Source organism: Erinaceus europaeus, chromosome 19 (genome assembly GCF_950295315.1).
Source record: "Erinaceus europaeus chromosome 19, mEriEur2.1, whole genome shotgun sequence".
NCBI classification, from domain to species: domain Eukaryota; kingdom Metazoa; phylum Chordata; class Mammalia; order Eulipotyphla; family Erinaceidae; genus Erinaceus; species Erinaceus europaeus.
The window spans coordinates 24,820,936-24,842,100 of NC_080180.1; the positions used below are offsets into that span (position 1 = coordinate 24,820,936).

The 21,165-nt window shown below is 48.4% G+C and overlaps 1 protein-coding gene and 1 long non-coding RNA gene across 3 annotated transcripts in view; one reads left to right on the plus strand and one right to left on the minus strand.

Annotated features, from left to right (window-relative positions):
• SLC26A9 (solute carrier family 26 member 9) overlaps positions 1-6,393 on the minus strand; it is a 34,482-nt gene extending 28,089 nt beyond the window's left edge. The window contains exon 1 of the mRNA XM_060178733.1: positions 6,134-6,393. The gene's annotated coding sequence lies outside the window, so the exon portion shown is untranslated. The remainder of the gene's footprint in view (positions 1-6,133) is intronic.
• The window catches only part of LOC132534618 (uncharacterized), a 42,253-nt gene that overhangs the window by 2,479 nt on the left and 18,609 nt on the right, over positions 1-21,165 (plus strand). The window lies entirely within an intron of this gene.

Consider the following 21,165-nt stretch of genomic DNA (forward strand, 5'->3'; position numbering starts at 1 on the left):
AAATTTAAAAAAATTGAAAATTTAAAAAATAAAAAGAAAAACGAGAGAAAAGGAAAAAGGAAGAAAGAGAACACAGGAGAGGGAGAGAGAATAAACTGGGCTCCCAAGCCCTGGTTTACTGGTGAGGAAGGGTGAGTGACAGACCTCCGTGAGCCCCAGTTCCACAATGGGGGTCATACCTCTTGGGCTGTTAGGAGGCCAAATGAGTTTCATGGGTTAGAAAGAGTGGGTAGAATGTGAAGAATGATGTGAGTTATTGTTACAGGCTGAACGATTAATTACACTGTCTCATTAATGAGAATAATGAGATGGTACCCAAGTGGGTGAAGGTTGGGCTGGTGCATTTGGGCACAGCACCCCAAGGTCCACCTGTCCCCGTCAAAACCCCTGGTGACATCCTGGCTGGGAGGGAAATAGAACGGACCTGCCCACAGTGCCTGTGCCCAGCCCCTGGTCTGGCACTTAGTATGTACTCAACAAATGCTTGTGGAGTGAATCAATATGTGGTATTTTGGAGGAGACAGGGGGCAGAAGTGAGTCAGGGCTGTGGCATGAGAGATGTTTCTGTGGGAGAAGTGAGAGACAGCAGTTTACGGAAAACATACAGTTTGAAGAGGTAGAGCAGCCTGGGTTCAGAGATACAGTTACTGATCTGGATGTGTGGAGAATGTTGCCCCCAGTCCTCAGATGGAAGGGGTTCATGTGTGCAGTGGCCTTGGACTCACATACCTGTCAGTACTAACAGTGGTAACGGCAGTGATTACTGTGATTAAGATGGGAGGGTGCTTCCTTCTGCTCTGGAGAGACTGTGTTGAGCCTGCCAGACCTTCACCTTCTGGTGAGGCTGGGTGGCTTCCTCCCTCCTTCCCATCCCCACCCTCCCTGGGCTCTAAACCAGCCTGACTTTCCAGGTTGGCCTGGCAGGCTTTTGGGGAGCAAGGGATGGTAGTGCCACCCCAGGGAGGAGCTCAGAGCTCCCACCTGGCTTCAGACAACCACTCCCATGTCTCTGGAAGACCCTTTGCCAAGAAGTAGCCAAAAATACTGAGAGGAGGGGCTAGGTAGTGGCATTCCCAATTGAGCACACACTCTACAAGGACCCAGGTTCAAGTCCTCATTCCTCACTTGCAGGGTAAAAGCTTCACAAATAATAAAGCAGTGCTGCAGTGCTCTCTCTCTCTTTCTCTCTCTGTCTGTCTCTCTCTCTCTCCCCCTCTCAATCCCCTCTTGATTCCTCTGTCCTACCCAATATACTAAAAAAAATAAATAGATAAAAAGCAAAAACGAACAAAACCCCACAGAAATGCCGAGAGCGATAGAACCTGATCTTGTCTCCATGCTGCTGGGTAGGACTGTCATCTATAAGACTCCTCCCAAGCTGCCTCCCAGCTTTAGGCTGTGGTGGCCCATATGGGCTGGGCTGTCTCTCCCATTTCCTCATGGTACTTTCCTTTTGCCCCCCGACCCCAGGCTCACCCTCACTGGCCCTGACCTTTCTCCTACTCCAGCCCCTGCAGTCCTGTGCTCATAGAATCCCTCTGCTGTGTCTTCCTAGTGTCCCTCCAGTTCCTACCCCCTCAGCAGTCAAATCTTATCTCACACCTGCACTATTGCATTAGCCTTCTCTCTGCTCACCTCCCTCCAGCCCACACCTCCAGCTTCCAGTCGCAGCTTCCTTTTCCAGGAGGAACATGTCCAACTCCTTTAGTTAAAAGGAGTGTTTCTAGCCCTCTTTTGGTGGACTCTGTTGGTTGGGTCCCACCCAGCCTGTTGGCCTTCCACCCTAAAATCCCCAATTCCCCACCCTCTCAAACCTTGGTTCAATTTTACCTACAGGACTCTGTCCACACTTTCTCCCTCACTCGAGAATCCCTGGCTCATTCTCCATCTGGTCTATTTGATTTTATTTATTATATTTTGGGGGTAGCTACAAAGATGGAACCTGGAGCTTCACACATGTAAAAACATATACTTGGTCTCAGTTCTATCCCAGCCCCTCACTATGTCTTTCTAGATCTTTCTAGACCTATCTTAGAGACTCTGGAGGTTCTTGCTATTTATTTATTCTTACTAGAGCACTGCTCAGTTCTGGCTTATAGTGGTGTGGGGGATTGAACCTGGGATTTTAGTGTCTCAGTCATGAAAGTCTTTTTGCATAACAATTATGCTGTCTCCCAGCTCCAGACTTTGGGAGTTCTTCTTCTCATCCATTCCCTTCTTCCTCTTTTTCTTTCCTGTCCCCCTCCCTTTTCAGATTTGACTCTGGGCCTCTCTAGCCTGGCTGTCACCTGCAGAGAGGACAGGGGACACTGTTGACAGGAATTCTAAGTGGGTAACTCAGGGTTGAAGACAGCTGCCTCCACAAGAGTCCAGATGTCTGGAGATTTTTCTGCTTCTACAAGCTGCCAGGAGCAATGCTCCCTTATTTTACTAGAATATGAATCCTGCCCCCTCTACCAGTTTAAAGCTCATCTCTTCTGGCAATTTCACTTCGGAAACGGAGTGTTAGGAGGAAAGGGCGCTGAGTTTATACCACATGGTGAAGGAGAAGCCAGTAGCTGGCCAGTCTCAGACATGTTGAAGATGAGGCTTTTCTTTTTCCTTTCTCTCCCTCTCTCTCTCTCTCTCTCTCTCTCTCTCTCTCTCTCTCTCTCTCTCTCTATCTTTCTCCTTCCCTACTGATTCCATTGCTCCCTGCAGACTCTGTCTTTTCAATATCAGAGAGAAAGAGACAGAGAAAGAAGACACATCATAGCACTGCTCCAATGTGAAGCTTCCTCTGTGCACTGTGCTCACATGTGGCATGGGGGCCCTTGAGCCCAGGCCCTCTGGTGTGGTGGCATGTGTGCTTTATCCTATGAGCTATTGCCCAACCTCCATCCTCTCACTGTGAGTGAAGAACCTGAATCTTAGGAAGAGGCCCCACAAGAATTGGAATTAAGCCTTCAGCTCCACCTCAAATCTCCCGTTGGGATGGTCCCAACTTTCCAGGGATAACCCAAATCCTTTCTGGGGCTTGTTCCCTGAGTGGCACTCGGGGAGTCCCTATTGGGCCACCCAAGCTGAGCAAGGAGACCTGAGCTCTGCACCTTTCTCCTGTCTTGACCTTGGCTTCCCCAGACAATGACAGTCCTGGCGGCAGGTCTGCAGGCCCAGTACCTGCTGAGGAGGTGCCCTGGCCACACTTCCTAATTCCGAGAACAGGAGAGCTGGGGTGGGGCTTAGAAGGGGAGGTTACTACATCCCCAGCCAGTCCTTCAGGTCCCAGGAGGAAAGGGGGAAGGGAGAGGCGGAAGAAGGTGAGCCTGCATGATGGGGAGGCAGCTGACTCTAAGTGGGCTCTCTGGGATCTCAGATAGTTAGGGGGCTCCTGGGGACCCCCAGAGAGGCCTTGTGCAACCCTTGGCTGGTAGAGCAGAGGTGGAAGAGGAAGTGAGAAGTGGAGAGAGGTGCAGGGAGCCTGGGGGCTGGATCCCTGGCTGAACAAACTCAGGTCCTGACTCTGGAGTATTACTCCATGCTGGGCCTGGCTGCCCTGGGCGTGGCAGCCCCTCCACTGCCACCTCCCACCCCCAGCTGGGAAGAATAGCAGATGCCATGTGACATTAGGAGGAACAAAAGGGTGCCCCTGCCCCCTCCCCCATGTGCAGGAAAGGAGGGACGAGCCTGCCAGGCCTGGGTTGGGGGGGGGGTTGTGCTGTGGAGTGAAGGAAGACCAGCATGGAAGACGGAGGGGAGCCTGAGCTGCCTGGTAGCAGAATGGGTCCAATCTGGGGGAGCCAAGAGATCCAGGGAGTAGGAGGAAGGGGTCAAAGGGCAAGCAGACTCTGTAGAGAGGTCACCGACTGGAGTTTCACCAGGACTCTCCCTCCTCCCAACACATAGCATTTACCCTAAACACAGCCCTCTAGATGGTTCTCCCCCTATCTTTCTGCCAGGGTCTGTGTGTACCCTGGGAACCCCGTGACCAGAGCCCCCTGTGAGTGCACAGCCAGCAGGAAGGCAGAGTTAAGAGAGGACAAATGCTGGCTGTGCTTCTAGTACCTGATTGTGCACCTGACTTTGGGAAGACTTCTCTTCTTGGCTCTGCAGCCTCAGGCAGGTGACTCTGTCTTGCTGAGCACTCCTTTCCCCACTCTCCATCTCAGTCCCTCCATAATGTCCCAGGACATGTGAAAGAAAAAGCAGATCACCCCCCACCCCACCTTTGAGAAGAAGGCAGGACATCTTAGGAGCAGGGATGCAGGAGCCTAGCTATGGAATGATGAGCAGGTTTCAGCAGTCCTGCCACTGGGGCTCAGGCTGACTGCCTCCTGGGCCCTGCTCCAAGTGAGCCTGGGCTGGGGTTGTTTCTGCTGCACAAGTGCCAGGCACAGAGCTACTAATCCATCCTGGCCTCATCACTGCTCTGCTGGGGTGCTCACTATATTCTGGGCAGTGGAAAGGTCATTTTGAGGCTCACTTTTTACCTCCCCTCCTTGTCCAGGGTCAGAGCCCTGGGCTGGGGGCTCAGCTGGGCACCATGTCCTCATCAGGAATGAGAACAGAGAGGTCTGGGGGGTCTCAAAGGCATTTTATCTGTGTTCTTTCATTTCTATTGTAGCAGTTCTTCTTGGGCAGGTTCTCATTTCCTCTTTACCCTAGTCATGTGGGGTGGACGAAGTGCCTCCTGAATTGTCTTGCTGCCCTTGGATGCCCTAGGGACTAATATTACTTGCTAGAAAAAGCCTCTGTTCCCACCCCAAGTACCCACATCTTTTCACCTGCTGCAGATGCGGACAGGGGCTGGGTTTAGGGGACAAGCTCCAGCGAAAGGGATTGAGGCTAGACTTGAAAAACACTTTCCAGCAGTGAAATCTAACCAAGGTCATGGTGTCCCTGCAAGGACACTTAAGGGGTGACTGAGATGTCTGCACACAGACTGGGGGGCTGGTCCCCTTGGTGTATGTAGGCTGTGGACCAGGAGGCCCATGAATGACCTAGCCACTCTGCTGCAAGGGCTAAAGAGCCTGGTCAGTGCCGAGCTGGCCCATGATCTCTCAGGTGCTGGTGGCCAGACTGTTTGCTTGGTCTGCTTCAACACACTTTCCTTAGATTGTTGATAGGAGAGAGAGGAGTCCTTGTCCCCAGGTGTGAGCATTCAGACCAGACTGGACCAGTCTTGAGAAGCACCCAGGAGGCCAGCCTGGAGAAGAGGGTATGTGAGCTGTTCCCCAGGTTTCCTAAGGGGTAAGAGGTTGGCAGGGACTAGATGGTGAGGTTGCCTGCGTGTGAGTGTATGTGGAAGGTTTGGAGGGGGGTGGAGAAGGTGTCTATGTGGGGGCTATGCCAATCTGAGGGGGACTGCCTTTAAGCTGGTCTTTCTCTTGGTGCTCAGCCTCAGTGGCACAAGTGTTAGTGGGGAGCTTATGCAAGGAGGAGTCAGGATTTGCATGATCTCAGGGACCCTAGGACTCCCCAAGATTCTGAGTGTCCAGGGACTTCCCTGTGTTGCAGGATGAAGGGTTCAGAGGCTGGGGTCTGGGAAGCTGGCCTGGGCCCTTTCCTCTCAATCTCCTCTTGCCTCTCCCAGCCTCTCAGCTTCATGGGACTCACAGCCATGCAGGTGCCCCAAGCTGGAGAAGATGTGAAAGAGGACATCTGGGGGGCAAGGGGAGAGGGGCAGCCTGCAGAGCAGGCTTACGAGCTGAGCCAAGTGTGGAAAGCTTTTTGCTTCTAAAGATTTGAAAAGAAAGGGGAGCGGTCCAGCCAGCAGCTTCAAAGGCCACACTCTGAGGGAGGTTCAGCATTTGTGCTCTTTGCAGTCAAGGAGGCCTGTGCAAAAGAGCTGGCAGCTTCATTCACCCCATTCCATTTTGGGGCCTGGCAGACCCTCTGCTAGGGCTTCCATTTTAGACACCTCACTTCAGCCTCCTGCCTTGTAGCCAAGGTACTCAAAGAAAGGGAGGACCCAGCGGGTGCTGAGTGGGTCAGGGTGGGGCTGCTCTCAGGCTCCTCATGCTCAGTCAGGCCACCTCCACCATTGCTTGCTTCTGTCATCCCTCCGCTAAGTCTGTTCCCTCACCCTCTGCAGGGCTGACCCCCACCACCCGCTGGGGTAGTCTGGGTGGGACCCCGGCTGGGTGGGACTTACCGTGGGTGAGTGGGGCCAGCTGGGCAAGCTGCAGGTGTGTCTGGGGCGCAGTAGCTGCAAGGTGTTCCAGAGGTGTGCGAAAGGGCTCTGCTCAAATAATCCAGGGAGGCGTTTATAAATAACTTTACCCCAGGGCCACGGGGTGAGCCCCAGCTTCTGATTGGTTCCCAGGGGAAGTGGTTTTTGAAAACTACACCATGGCTTAGTCTGAGGAGATAGGAAAAGGAGATAAGAGGGAAAAAGGTCCCAAATGAACAGCCCTTTTTTTGTTTTACCTAAGGAGCAGGGCTGTTTGATGGGAGTTTGGCACTTCCTAAATCCAGCCCAAGACAATAGGTCACATTCAGGGGGGGGGGGGGGAATCCTGTCCCAAAGGCTCCCCCAAGGCAGTGGCAGAGGCTGAGGAGGAGGACCAGGTAGACCCCTCTCCCCACTTGTCCTGCTGCATTTGGGGCTGGGGGGGCAAGCAAATTGCCATTTAGACAATAGGACCCATTGAGGTCACCAGGGGTGGGTACTGGGGCTGCTTGCTTTGAAGTTTGGAGAGCTGGGGGTGGGGTAGGGACAATGGACATCTGAACCCCTGGGGGTGGGGAGGTTGGGGGGAAGGTGATGGGCCTTGTTAAGGAGGCCCTGGTGGCTCCTGGGAGATTTGGGGCTTCCTGGAAGAGCTGGTCCCAGGTCTGTCCCCAACCTTAAGTCACTTATAAGCTCTATACCAAACATTGCCTGCCAGTGTAATGGGGAATGTATTCTCTGCCCTCATAATGTCCCAGGTGGGGTGGGGTGATGGGGAGCACAGGGTTCTGGGATTTAATAGAGGGGCTAAAATAATGCTTTCATAAGAAGTGATAGGTGATGTCTGTTTCAGAGGCCTCTGTCCGAAGAATCAGCTTGACTTTGTGTGTATGTGTTGGGAGGGGGGCTGTTAGAGCTGCCTCTCAAGCCCTCTCCTACAACCCCCTCCCCACTGCTCCTGAGCACAGTGTGAGAAAGAACTTCAGCAAGGTGGTGAGCTGTGAGCATTCATTTGACATACCAACCCCTTAGGAGGGAGAGTCTTCCCATGAACAGATCTCCTTTCCTTAGTGACATCTGGGGGTAGCCCTGCTCTAGTCCTGAATCATCCTCCTTTTCTCTAGGTGAAAATCAGCTCCAGGATGGGCTGGAGTCAGTACAGGAAGTGAGGGGCTTCCATAAGTCACCTCAGGAAGTTAGAGCAGAAGGTTCTCCCACCCCTGCCCCCCAAGACAAAATGATCTTGCTTCAGCACATAATAGGCACTCAATAAATATTTATTGAATGAATGAAAGAATGAATTGTCTGCCCGCCCAACCCAAGGGAGAGTTTGTAGCTGCATTGCTGTGGGGACTAGGGAAACACCCAGGTCACTCAGAGTTGTTGGGGTGTAGCCACGGGCCTGGGTACAGCTGAGGAAAGCTAGAAGGCAAGCCAGCAAGCCTTCTGTGCAGCCTGCCCTAGGGGGGCTGGGGATGGGAACTAGACACTTCCTTCCAGAACCCTTCCCCAGACCTTATACTGGCTTTGTTGCCATGCTTCCACAGTACATGGTGGTGACAATACACCCATGGCACAAGATGGCAGTTATGCCATCAATTGTCTATCTTTCTATAAAGACTGTGGACTCCACATGGAGGCAACTAGACTGTAACTTTTGTGTCCAAATTCCCAAGCACAGTTCCTGGCACTCATGAAGAGAGTAGTTTAGTCTTGTGCAATGACACTTTGACAGAGTCTGGAAGCAAAGCAGAGCCAGAGGTCAAGAAGCTGTCCATTTGCCTCCACCAGTGTTCAGTGGTGTGGGTAGGCTGACTTGCCTGAAACTTGGGACAGACGATTCCTCACAGAGACTGAAAAGTCCAACTGGCTGGAGCATCCAGGGATGCTTGCAGGTGCAATTCTCTCTCTTTTCAATGATCCACAGGCAGGGCTGGGGAGACAGCATAGGGGTTATGCAAAAGGCTTGTATATGAGACTCTAAGGTCCTATCCAGGTTCAATTCCCAAACACCACCATAAGCCAGAACTGAGCATGGCTCTGATTTTAAAGAATTTCCCACAGTCATTCTGGTCTAGCAACTGGCCCAGTGTGTGCAGTGGAAATGTGACTCAGTCTCCCTCGAGTCTGACTGCCTTTCTGTAGGGACAATCAGCTTTCAAACGGGATGTTTGATTTAATTTTTGTAGCGTTCACCTTGTGAGGCATACTGCCCTCATTTTTCAGGGGAGGAAACAGAGGTGACTGAAGTGGAGTAACTTGTCACAGAGACCAGAAGAAAAGAGAGGAATTTGATTTGGTTATTATTACTTCAAAATCCAAGTTTACTCCATCATATCACTTTCATCTTTGCACCTGCCAAGCTGAGACTCTATGTGACACCCCATCTTCCAGATGCTTTCAGACTCCCTAACAGGTGCATCTTCCAGGGTACCCTGGATTAAGATGGGGGGGGCAGAAAATATTCTGGGGCTTGACTGTCTCAAACAGCTCTTCTCTCCCTACAGAGGCACCTGTAGTCTGGGAAGGTAGATTGTACAGACTGAAAACAAATGATCCTAAAGATTCTTCTGAAGCTATCATGGAAAATAGGTAGAGGTCCCAGAATCTGGGGTTTGTACATGGCTGGGAGGCCCAGAAAGCCTAGAGGGTGGGAGAAGCAGTGGAGAGACCACTCAAAAGCTCATCTTAGAAAATTTTGGGGGGTGGAGTTGAACTATGGGGCAGAGCTCAGGCTGATGGGGGAAAACAAAAATTTGTAGTAGTGGACAGAGAGCAGAGATAGAGGACGAACCCCAAACAAAGAGAAAAAAAGAACCACATCAATATCCCCAACAGCGCACGGTCTCAGGTCTATTAAATCAGTTTCTGTTTTTTACTGTTGTTTAAGCAGTTAAACATCATCTCTCTACATCTCTCTGCACTAGTCTAGATTCTTCTTTGATAGCAGCCTTCTCTACGTCATCCCTAGGACTGAAAGTTCATTCATTCAATCATTTATTAATTGATTCATTCAAAACCTGAATGTCAAAGTTCTGTTCTAAGAATAATGAGGTAGACAAAACACTTTGTGCCCTGAAAAGAATTGACCTTGGAGAAGACAGCATCATATGAAAACAGGGTGTCACAAAAGGGCAGAGAAGAGGTTCCTAGTTTAGCATGTGAGGGGAGGAGAAGGGAAATTGGGGAGATTTCTCCTGGAAAGGGACACAGAGCTCTTGCCATTACTAAAGCCTGGAGACCTGAGCACTAAAACACTAAGGATGGTTGGTCACTTACAGGAGGATGTGAAATGGAAGCCACCTGTGAATTTCCCTAATATTTATTTATTTATTTATGTATTTATTTATCTGATAGAGACAGAGAGCAATTTAAAGGAGAGGAGGAAAAGATAGAAAGGGAAAGAGTCAGAGAGAGACACCTGTAGTCCTACTTTATGACTTGTGAAGTTTTCCCCCTGCAGGTGGGGACCAGGGGCTTGAACATGGATCCTTGTGCTTAACCAGGTGTACCACTGCTGGCCACCCTAATTTTTTATACTAGGGCTATCTCTGGTATAAAAGCACTCCACTGTGCTTGGTGGTATATCTATATTGCCAGAGCACTGCTCAGCTCTGGTCTATGGTGTTGGGGTATTGTACCTGAGACTTTATAGCCTCAGCCATGAGAGTCTGTTTACATAGCATTATGCTATTTCTCCTGCACATATATATGAGAGACGGAGGAGAAGGAGATAGAAAGAGGAGAGACACCTGTAGCACTGTCTTACCAGGTGTGCCAACTCTCTTTTTCTCTATGTCTGATACCAAACAGGTTTTGGGGATTTGCTGAGTGCCACAGATAAAATAAAAGCCCTCCCAGAGTAGCATCCTCACATGGCTCACCAGTGAAGGAATAGTTATTTCCAGATGTGCGAGCAGAGGTCAGACCCCCTAGAAGGAGACTGACTTCTGGCACCTTTTATCATTGTTGGGCTCTGGCCTTATCTGTTCCGCTGGCTTCTTGCATGTGTGCCTGCATGGGGCTTGTGCCAAGGGTGTGGGCAGGATCATGTTTTGGGCAGAGCAGTCCAGTGACTTAAGCAAACACCTCAAGGCTGAAGACAGAAAGGTCTTCACCACCTTGCCCTGAGGAACGGGGCTCTGACCTGGCCTGAGACTGCCTGTTTGTTGAATGCCTGGGAACTGGCAGGGACACCAAGAGGACCAGGGGACCAGCCATGAGCTGGCAGGCCTTGCCTGTCAGGTGAGAGGGGAGGCCGCATGAAAATGTCAGGCTCCACTGTGTCCAGTATTTCAGCTCAGGGACCCTGGACTGAAGCCATTTACCCAGCTCTGTGCTAAACAGTGGGAAGCAGTCAGAGCCAGCCCTTAGCCGGTTAAGCCCTTGAAAGGAACAGGCAGAAATGGAGGCTTCCCAGAATACACACCATGACAGGTTGAGCAGGGGCAAACTGCTATGGGGATGTACAGGTTGAGAGAACTGAAGCCATTTTCCAGGTCCTTGAGATTAGCGGTGTCTCAGGGTGGAGAAAGAATGACGACAACCAGTCATTATACAGTTGATCAGAAGAGGCCAGTGGGACACACACATAGGACATCCCTAGCTGGGACAGTGTCAAATGTGTGCATTTCTACCCTAAACTTCCAGGAGTATTTATTAAGGTGCAAATAATAGTGGTTCTGGGGGCTGGGTGGTGGTGTGCCTGGTTGAGCACAAGCAAATATTACTATGTGTAAGGACCCTGGTTTGAGCCCCTAGTCCCCACCTTCAAGGGGAAAACTTTGCGAGTGGTGAAGCAGGGTTGAAGGTGTCTCTCTGTTCCTTTCTATCTCTATCTCCCCCTTCCCTCTCAATTTCTGGCTGTCTTTATCCAATAAATTAAGATAGCAAAAGATTAAAAAATAACAGTGGTTATATCACACAAATAAAGATCAAAATACATTCTAAGGGGGGAAAACATCAGAGGAAGGGTGCTTAAAACTGTCATTATCTAAATGCCATTACATAAGTTACATTCTTCTGATGTCATAAAATGTTGAGTTTATTTTAGTTGTCACATGCACAATCTCCAGACCCTTAGGGCAGCAGCCAGACATCAGAATTATAGGTGTTTCTCATGTAGCCATACAACCCTCCACTGCCTGTGGGCTAGTAAAGTCTATGACATACCCAGACTGCCCTAAGTAGGATTCTTGTAGTAATGGAAAAAAGCCTGAAATGCAGACCTCATGGTATATTAGTCAAAGGAATGTACCTGGCAGACAAAAAAACAACACACATGGTTTCTGAGCATAAGGTGAAGTTAAAATTCAGTAAGATTTCTAATAATAAGTATCAGGAAGTCTGAGATCAGAAAACTTCTTCAACAGGATGGTCTGTGCTAAAAGGAACCCTAGGAGGGGGAAGCTCCCGGCTCCCTCACCCCAAACTGGGGCCCAAGGGGAGTGTCACCAACCATAGGATAGGGAGAAGAAGAATGGAATTTAGTGAAGAAATATTTGGCCTTCTTCTGGGGGTGGTGTACAGGGAATCTGGGAGAGAACAAGGCAGCATGCCACAAAGGTTATAGAATGTTTATTGGAATAAAAAATTATGAAATAGTCACCAAGAAAAGAATAGACAGTAAAAAGGAGCCATCTGTATGCAAACACTAAGTTAGAAGATGAAATACAGAAATCAATTCCTCTTACAATAGCAACAAAAACAATCAAATATCTAGGAGTAAACCTAACAAAAGAAGTGAAAGACTTGTATACTGAAAATTATGAGTCACCTTTCAAGGAAATAGAAAAAGACACAAAAAAGTGGAAAGATATCCCATGTTCATGGGTTGGAAGAATTAACATCATCAAAATGAATATACTACCCAGAGCCATCTACAAATTTAATGCTATCCCCATCAAGATCCCAAAGACATTTTTTAGGAGAATAGAACAAATACTACAAATGTTTATCTGGAACCAGAAAAGATCTAGAATTGCCAAAACAATCTTGAGAAGAAAGAACAGAACTGGAGGCATCACAGTCTCAGATTGTATTACAGTGCCATTGTCATCAAAACTGCTTGGTACTGGAACATGAATAGACACACTGACCAGTGGAATAGAATTGAAAGCCCAGAAGTAAGCCCCCACACCTATGGACATCTAATCTTTAACAAAGGTGCCCAGATATTAAATGGGGAGAGGTGATTCTCTTCAACAAATGGTGTTGGAAAAAATGGGTTGAAACATGCAGAGAAATGAAACCGAACCACTATATTTCACCAAACACAAAAGTGAATTAAAAGTGGATCATGGACTTGGATATTAGACCATAAACTACCAGATACTTAGAGGAAAATATTGGCAGAACTCTTTTCCACGTACATTTTAAAGACATATTCAATGAAATGAATCCTATTACAAAGAAGACTAAGGCAAGTATAAACCTATGGGACTACATCAAATTGAAAAGCTTCTGCACAGCTTTTTAAGGAACCAATACCCAAAAGAGACCCCTCACAGAATAGGAGAAGATCTTTACATGCCTTACATCAGACAAGAGTTTAATAACCAACATATATAAAGAGCTTGCCAAACCCAACAACAAGAAAACAAATGACCCCATCCAAAGATGGGGAGAGGACATGGACAGAATATTTGCTACAGAAGAGATCCAAAAGGCTGAGAAACACATGAAAAAATGCTCCAAGTCTTTAATTGTCAGATAAATGCAAATAAAGACAACAATGAGATATCACTTCACTCCTGTGAAAATGTCATACATCAGAAAAGGTAACAGCAACAAATGCTGGAGAGGTTGTTGGGACAAAGGAACCCTCCTGCACTGCTCGTGGGAATGTAAATTGCTCCAGCTTCTGTGGAGAGCAGTCTGGAGAACTCTCAGAAGGTTAGAAATGGACCTACCCTATGACTCTACAATTCCTTTCCTGGGGATATATCCTAAGTAACCCAACACACCCATCTAAAAAGATCTGTGTATACCTATGTTCATAGCAGCACAATTTGTAATAGCCAAAACCCGGAAGCAGCCCAGGTGTCCAACAACAGATGAATAGTTGAGCAAGTTGTGGTCTATATACACAATGGAATACTACTCAGCTATTAAAAATAGTGATTTCACTGTTTTAAGCCCATTTTGGATGGAGTTTGAAAAAATCATGTTATATGAATTAAGTCAGAAACAGAAGGATGAATATGGGATGATCTCACTCTCAGGCAGAAGTTGAAAAACAAGATCAAAAGAGAAAACACAAGTAGTACTTGAACTGAAGTTGGTGTATTGCACCAAAGTAAAAGGCTCTGGGGTGGGTAGGGGGGAGAGTACAGATCCTGGAAAATGATTACAGAGGACCTAGTAGAGATTACGGAAAACTGAGAAATGTTATTCATGTACAAACTATTTTATTTACTGTCAACTATAAAACATTAATCCCCCAATAAAGAAATAAAAAAAGCTATCTGCCTCAAAGTGCAGACAGAAGGAGGCATGTCAGCAAAGAGTGAGAGCATCTGGGCAGGAGGGCACTGGTTATATATTTCAATGAAAGCTGGGTTCTGTGGGCAAGCAGGGGAAGGCATGTGTCAGTAGCCACCCTGGTGTCTGGGCAGATCTTTGTCCTATTCAATTGCCAGGTGTGGAAATTTTTCTTTTGATGCTCAGAATGACTAGCAGTTGGCTGCTAGTTTTTGCATTTATAAATATATCTTAAGCCTGGGGGGTTTTCATTGGCCTACCTCTGAATTGTTACTGTCCTGTCAGCCTGACAAAAGTCTTATTTACTATCATTTTACAGATGAGGAACCCAGAGTCCAGAGACCAGCAGGGCAGCAAGAGAATTAGCACAGAAGGCTTTGCTTTGTGACCTTGGGAAAGTTCTAGGCAGCTGAGGCTTCTGGTTCTGCTTTCCCTTTTCGTAGGAGGGGCATACTCATGGTTCTACCCCCCCCCCCAGTCCCATCCCCAGAGAGGCAGAGAAAGAACTGGGGGAGTTCAGCTCTCTGGTCACCCAGGACCCCAATCTAATCCTTTCTTTTGGCACAAACCAAGCTCTCTCTCCATCAAGAAGGCAGGAAGTGAGGACTCTCTCTGGCTCCTCACTCTCAGCAATGCTCAACTGTTACTTGGAAGCTGGGTGCTCTCTGAGGTGGGCTGCAGCTCCACAGAGGGACTACTAGTCTAGGCTACTACTGCTGCCCCTGAGACTTTAAGCCAGACATCTACAAATAACATACTACAGGGGCTGCCTCAAAGGATGGGGTGCAGAGGGCCTCCACCCCCAATTCAGAGAGAAGTGAGATAAGTGAGGAGTTGGGGAATAAGTCATCTTGGGTGCCAGAGCCCCACCTGATCTCCAGGTATGGCCAAGTGGCAGAATGGGCCCTGGAAAGTTCTTCTTTCAAGTTGTTGTCGCATGGGAGAGCCAGCACAGTGTTTTCTGCTCCCTGACCTTGGAATCCCATGTTCCTGTCTGTCTGCCTCTAGGAGGTGCCCAATGGAGAGGGTGTGTGAATATATGGTGGGTGGGGAGAGAGCAAGAGCAGAGGTGTGGCCATGCTCCAGCACTCTCTACATCACAAACACACACACACACACACACACACACACACACACACACACACACACACACACACACACACACACACACACACGACTGTAGTCCTCTCTGGTCCTCAGTCCAGCCTCTGTGCACCTGGCCATCTACTGGGATGGTGGAGCCACTTGGTCTGTAGATCCTGGAGGCCTCCTGCCTGAGGACTAAAGCAGACTTTTATGGCCCAGATACAGGCAGGCATGGGCAGCCTTTGGAGGAAGTTCTGTGGTGGCAGTGGCAGTGGCAGTGTGTGTGTGTGTGTGTGTGTGTGTGTGTGTGTGTGTGGGAGGGAGGTGCTGCCGTTAGTCCCTGTGGGAGAGAAGAGAGAGTGTGAGGTGTGTGTGTGTGTGCTCTGAGTGTTTCCCCGGTGACTGTGTTTGGGAGTCAAGTCCAAGAATTTGTCAGTGCCTGCCCAAAGTAAGCCTCTTGTTGACTTTTTCCTCCTAACCTTCCAAGGTCAGACTCTTAGCACCCTGAGCCCTCCCTCTGCCTCTTTCCAACAATCTCCCTCAGAACCACTGATAAAGGGTTGAGCTGTGGGTGGGAGTGGTAAATTTTCTGGCCTAGAGATGGGCTTGTTTATTCTGGGTTGAGGGCTGAAGCCTGGGGTGATTTGATTCTTTCTACTGCTCAACTCCAATCAATCTGAACCCCATGTTGCCTCTGAGAAGAGGATGAGAAATGTGCATGGAGTTCCCCTAGAACACAGTCTATGTGTGAGGGTACAGGAGGTACTAGGGGTCAGTCTCTCAGGCCTTCACCAGAGACACTTTCTCCAAACCAGCAGGCCAAGGTAGGTCTGAGAGAGGCTGTTGTGTCCAGGGTTCCAGAAGTACCTGTCCCAGCCCCCGAAGAGCAGGGCCAGGTCTCCAGGATGCCCAGGTTGGCTGGGGCTAGTTCTTGTCAGCTCTCCAGGGCCATCGGCTGCTCACAGAGCTGCATTGTTCCCCAGAACCTCTTGAGCACTTAGCTTGTCTCATCCTGCCATTACATTCATTGGCTGTGATTCCCACTGAAGACATCTTTGGGCGCAAGGCAGGGTGCCAGGCTTGTGGGCAAGACCCAGGCTGCTTCCCCCAAGCAGGGAGCTCATAGCAACAGGGGCTTGTCAGCTGGTAATGTGACTTTGAGGACCACTTGCCAAGGGTATGAGTCTATCTAGGAAGTTTGAAGGCTGCTGCTGGAGGCTGAGGGCAGACTGCAACTGAGGCATTTTAGGATAGCCTCTGGCTTCCTGGGAAGAAGTCGTGTGATCATGGGCAAATTATTGAACTTCTCTGAGCACTCCATTTCCTCATTTGCAAAATGTGGGCAGTGCTAGAAAGATTCTAAAAAACTGTTAGCACAGAATCTGGTACATTCCAGAAGGCGCAGGCCACCAATGCTACCTTTTTCTTGTGCCTTCACTCCATCCAGCTTGAAAAGCTCTCCTTTTCTTTTCAGTTCAAGGCACACTTCTTCCATGAAGACTATCCTGTTTGCTCTGATTGTACCCACCCTTCTGTTCCATTCTTGGATGATAATCACAACTAGATAATTGTCCATGTACTGTTAGGGATCTGATGCTAATGATTTGAAAGAGGCTAACTTCTTTGTTTCTGGGAACATAGGACTCAGGTGTTTTACTCCTAATGTGTTCTGTTCTGCCTTCCACAGAGCCCCAGCCCAGGAAGTCCACCATCTCAGGCCATTGAGATGAGACCCATAGTCACCCCACATGTCACACAGAAATGTGGCTGCTGACTTTGCTCCTGTCTGTGGTACACTGTTACCCCAGAGATATGGGGAGATGGGGGGATGGGGCTGTGGTCTCCATCACCATGAAGGGTGGCTGTGTGACTGAGCCTTCCCCATGGTGGTAAGGTGACACGAAAGGGTCTTTGGGCAGAGAGAGGGCACATGTTCTCCACATCCTTCCCTCTTCCTTTTGTGCTGGTGACGGAGACTGGACTCAGCTAGCTAGAACCACTGCCTTGAGACTTGTATGAGAGAAGCTCCACAGATTTTACTCTTTGGGGATTCTCATTGTGACAGCTTAGTCTGACATATACACTGGTTCTGAGTGCTCCCACCTCACCCTTCACTGGTCCCATCTCCAGGCCTGGCTGCAGCCCCTTTTCCAGGCTTCTTCTCTGTTTCAGAAACTCCTCCTTAAGGCATCTTCCTCTCTCCAGTAAGCATCTCTAGAGGATGTTTGGTTCACAGGCTCACTAGACATGCCTAGATCTTGGATTTAGAGCTGAAGTTTAGGATCAATGTCTCCTTCCACCCCTCACCCTATACCCCTAGTGCTTCTTTTTTTTTGTAATTTTTTTATTATCTTTATTTACTTACTGGATAGACACAACAAGAAATTGAGAGAGAAGGGGGTGACAGAGAGGGAGAGAGACAGAGAGACACCTGCAGTACTGCTTCACCACTTGTGAAGTTTTCCCCCTGCAGGTGGGTACCAGGGGCTCGAACCCGGGTCCCTGTGCACTGCAACATATGCACTCAACCAGGTGTACCACCACCCCCTGTCCCCCTGCTCCCCCCACCCCCAGTGCTTCTTTAATTGCAGAAGCCACTGAATTGATACACCTGGTAGGCAAGAACTTCCTGTGGGGAGGGTGCAGCTGTCCTGTTTGACCTACACTATCACTTTCTTAGAGTCAGAAGAAGGGAGCATTGCGGGTGGGCTAGTGACTTCTGTGGTCATTTAAAATGTCTCTGGGCAACAGAAGGATGAATACAGGATGATCTCACTCTCAGACCGAAGTTGAAAAACAAGATTAGAAAAGAAAACACAAGTCGAACCTGAAATGGAATTGGAGTATTACACCAAAGTAAAAGACTCTGGTGTGGGTGGGTGGGTGGGGAGAATACAGGTCCATGAAAAATGATGAATGAAATAGTGGGGGTTGTATTGTTAAATGGGAATCTGGGGAATGTTATGCATGTAAAAAAAAAAAAAAGAAGAAGTAGAAACGCAAAGCAGAAATTGACTGAGTTTGGAGTATGGCACCAAAGTAAGAAAGCAGAAGTACACTAGAGTTTGCAGTGAGTACCTCCCTAATACTTCCTCTCCACTTTTCCAAGATTTGGGTCCATGATTGCTCAACAATTTGTTTGGCTTTGTATGTTAACTCTCTTTTCAGTCACCAGGTTCCAGGTGTCATCAGGATGCCGGCCAGACTTCCCTGGATTGAAGACCCCACCAATATGTTCTGGAGCTCAGCTTCCCCAGAGACACACCCTACTAGGGAAAGAGAGAGGCAGACTGGGAGTATGGACCGACCAGTCAACGCCCATGTTCAGCGGGAAAGCAATTACAGAAGCCAGACCTTCTACTTTCTGCAACCCACAATGACCCTGGGTCCATGCTCCCAGAGGGATAGAGAATGGGAAAGCTATCGGGGGAGGGGGTGAGATATGGAAAAAAAAATAAATAAAATGTCTCTGGGCAAGCAAGCTGGTGACAAGGAAGAGAAAGCTCCCCATACGCCTGGCATTAGAGCACCCAAAGTTCAGAGAATGCTCCACCTGCATTATCTCATCTAATTGCTGGTCACAGCCCTGTGACGTGGACATAAGCTAGTCAGCCCCACTTTACATATGTGGAAATTGTGGATCAGTTACCCACACTGGGATATGCCTGCTGAGATAAGACCCTGGGTTTCCTGACTTCCAGCTTTGTGCTCTTGGTTCTGCCCCTGCCTGTCTTATGTTCAGAAAGTGACATGGAGGAGGGGGTGTTGTGTTGACTTTTTTTTTTTTTTTGCCTCCAGGGTTATCACTGGGGCTTGGTGCCAGCACTATGAATCCACTATTCCTGGAGGCCATTTTCTCCATTTTGTTGCCCTTGTTGTTGTGCTTGTTGTAGTTGTTATTGTTGTCATAGCTGTTGCTGTTGGATAGGACATAGAGAAATCAAGAGAGGAGGGGAAGATAGAAAGGGGAAGGGAAAGATAGACACCTGCAGACCTGCTTCACCGCTTGTGAAGCGAGAAGTGACCCCCTGCAGGTGGGGAGCTGGGGGCTCGAATCTGGATCCTTACGCAGGCCCTTGTGCTTTGTGCCGTGTGCGCTTAACCCGTTGCACTACTGCCCAGCTCCCTGTGTTGACTTTGGGTGAGTCACTTAACCAACCCAGGCCTCAATTTCTCTGAGAAACCCCAGTAGGGTGGGTGATGTTCTTCCCACAAAGCTAGGCCATAGCTGCCTGCTGCCCTCACTCCATGATTGCAGGGTAAATTGCCTTGTGGATCTGGCCTTATCTGGGGGAGCTGGGATTTGAGGAGAAAAAGGTATCTTGAGGAGAAAAGGTATTTGAGGAGAAAAAGGAGTGAGGATGGGGCTGGATATTTCAGCCACCCCCCCCCAACAACCAGCCACCCTTGTGCTTGGGTGGAGTGTGGGGTAAAGGGCTTGTGAAGAAAGAGCAGTGTGGCCTCAGCACCCTGATAGTGATGCCCCACCAGTTACACAAACACAGCTCTGCACACCCAGCATGAGAACACCCACGTGTGGAGAGCCACGGATCCAGGCCCTGGGGGTATCCTTAGAAAAGCAGCATGTAGGACTTGTGGGGTACAAAGAACTTCCTGGGATGAGGGGATTCCTGTGGAACCTTCTAGAGAAAGCATGATATTGAACTCTGCCTCTCACCTACAGAAGTATGTGGGAGAGAGAGAGAAAGGGGATTCTGGATTTTGAATATAGCAGTGAGAGGACAATCTGCTGGACCTGGGAGGCACCTCAGCACTTCCACACTGTGGCCCTGGGTTCAGTCCTCAGGGATTGGGCTGCACACGTCAGGGCTGATACTGTGGCCTCTATCTCATTTTCTCTTCTCCCTCTCCATTTCCCTCTTTCTTCTTTATCTCCTCCTCTTTTTTGTCTTCTTCTCTCTCATGAAATTAGAGATATAAATGAATAAAAAACAAACAAATAAATAAAAATAGGGTTGTCAAAGTAGTTCATTTGGATGGTGTATTGCTTTGACATGACATATGTGTGGCCCAGGTTCAAATCTAGTCTCCACTTCACTGAAGAAAGGTTTGGTGCTGTGATCATTTCCCCTCACTCTGTCTATCTCTCCCTTTCAGTCTCTGTTTATCTGGAAAAGTCAGTCTGGAGCAGTGATAAAATATAAACAGACATATAAATAAACAAAATAAATATTTTTCTTTATTTTTAATTTTTTGTTTATTTATTATTGGGTAGAGACAGAGAGAAATGTGGGGGGGCAGAAAGGGAGAGAGACATCTGTAGCACTGTTTCACCATTTGTATGGTATGGGCCAGGAGCTCAAACCCAGGTCCTTGTGCATTGTAATATGTGGCTTAACCAGGTGTGCCACTGCCTGGTTTTCAATAAAATAAATCTTAATAAAAATAAGAACATTATCAGAGGAGCAAGACTCTGATTCCGAGACAGGGAATAGTGAAACTCAGCACTCTATGACCAATGGCCAGCAGTATCTAAAGTGGCCATCAGGTCTACCTGATAGGAAAACTCAGGAGCTTGAGAAGAGTTATGGTGAGGAATGCCACCCCTCTTCACTCAGTCAGCATCTGCCAACCCAAGTGGTCTAGGCCTCCAGCCAACTCCTCAACCCCAACAGAAAATCTGAAAAAAGTCTACCAGAAATGCCATATACCCACTACCTAGAATCCACCATTAGTGTCTTGTTAAATGTGCTTTATTGCTTGTCTCCTCAACAATCTGTTCCTCTTTCCAACCACCAACCACTCTTATGTTTTACATGGGCACATTTCAAAGTAAGGTGAAACATCAGCATCTCTCTAGGTCAACAGTTCAACACCCTGCCATTGGCAATAGCTGACAATATTTTGGCCATTACTTCTTTTGAGGTAAGGTAGGTTACATATGGGACAAAATGCTCCTGTCTCAATGTCTTACATGAGTTTTGGCAAATGCCTATTGAGGATCATTAAGCCTGATGATAGCTTCAGAAAGTGTCCTCATGCTCCTTCCCAGTAAACCCCACCTTTCTCATTTAACAAGTGCTGTGATTTCCTTCTTCTTCTTCTTCTTTATCTTTTTTTTTTTTTTTTTGCTTCCAGTGTTATCGCTGGGGTTCTGTGCCTACACCAGGAACCCACTGCTACTGGAGGCCATTTTTCCCATTTGGTTGCCATTGTTGTTATTGTTGGATAAGACAGAGAGAAATGGAGAGAGGAGGGGAAGAAAGAGAGGGGGAGAGAAAGGTAGACACCTGCAGACCTGCTTCATTGCTTGTAAAGCGACCCCCTGCAAGTGGGGAGCCAGGGATTCAAACTGGAATCCTTATGCCGGCCCTTGTGCTTCCTGCTATGTGTGCTTAACTCTCTGGGCTACCGCCTGGCCCCTGTTACAGGCTTGTTTTTCTTCTGTAAAGCTTCATCTGGACACGTGAAATCATGAAGTTTGT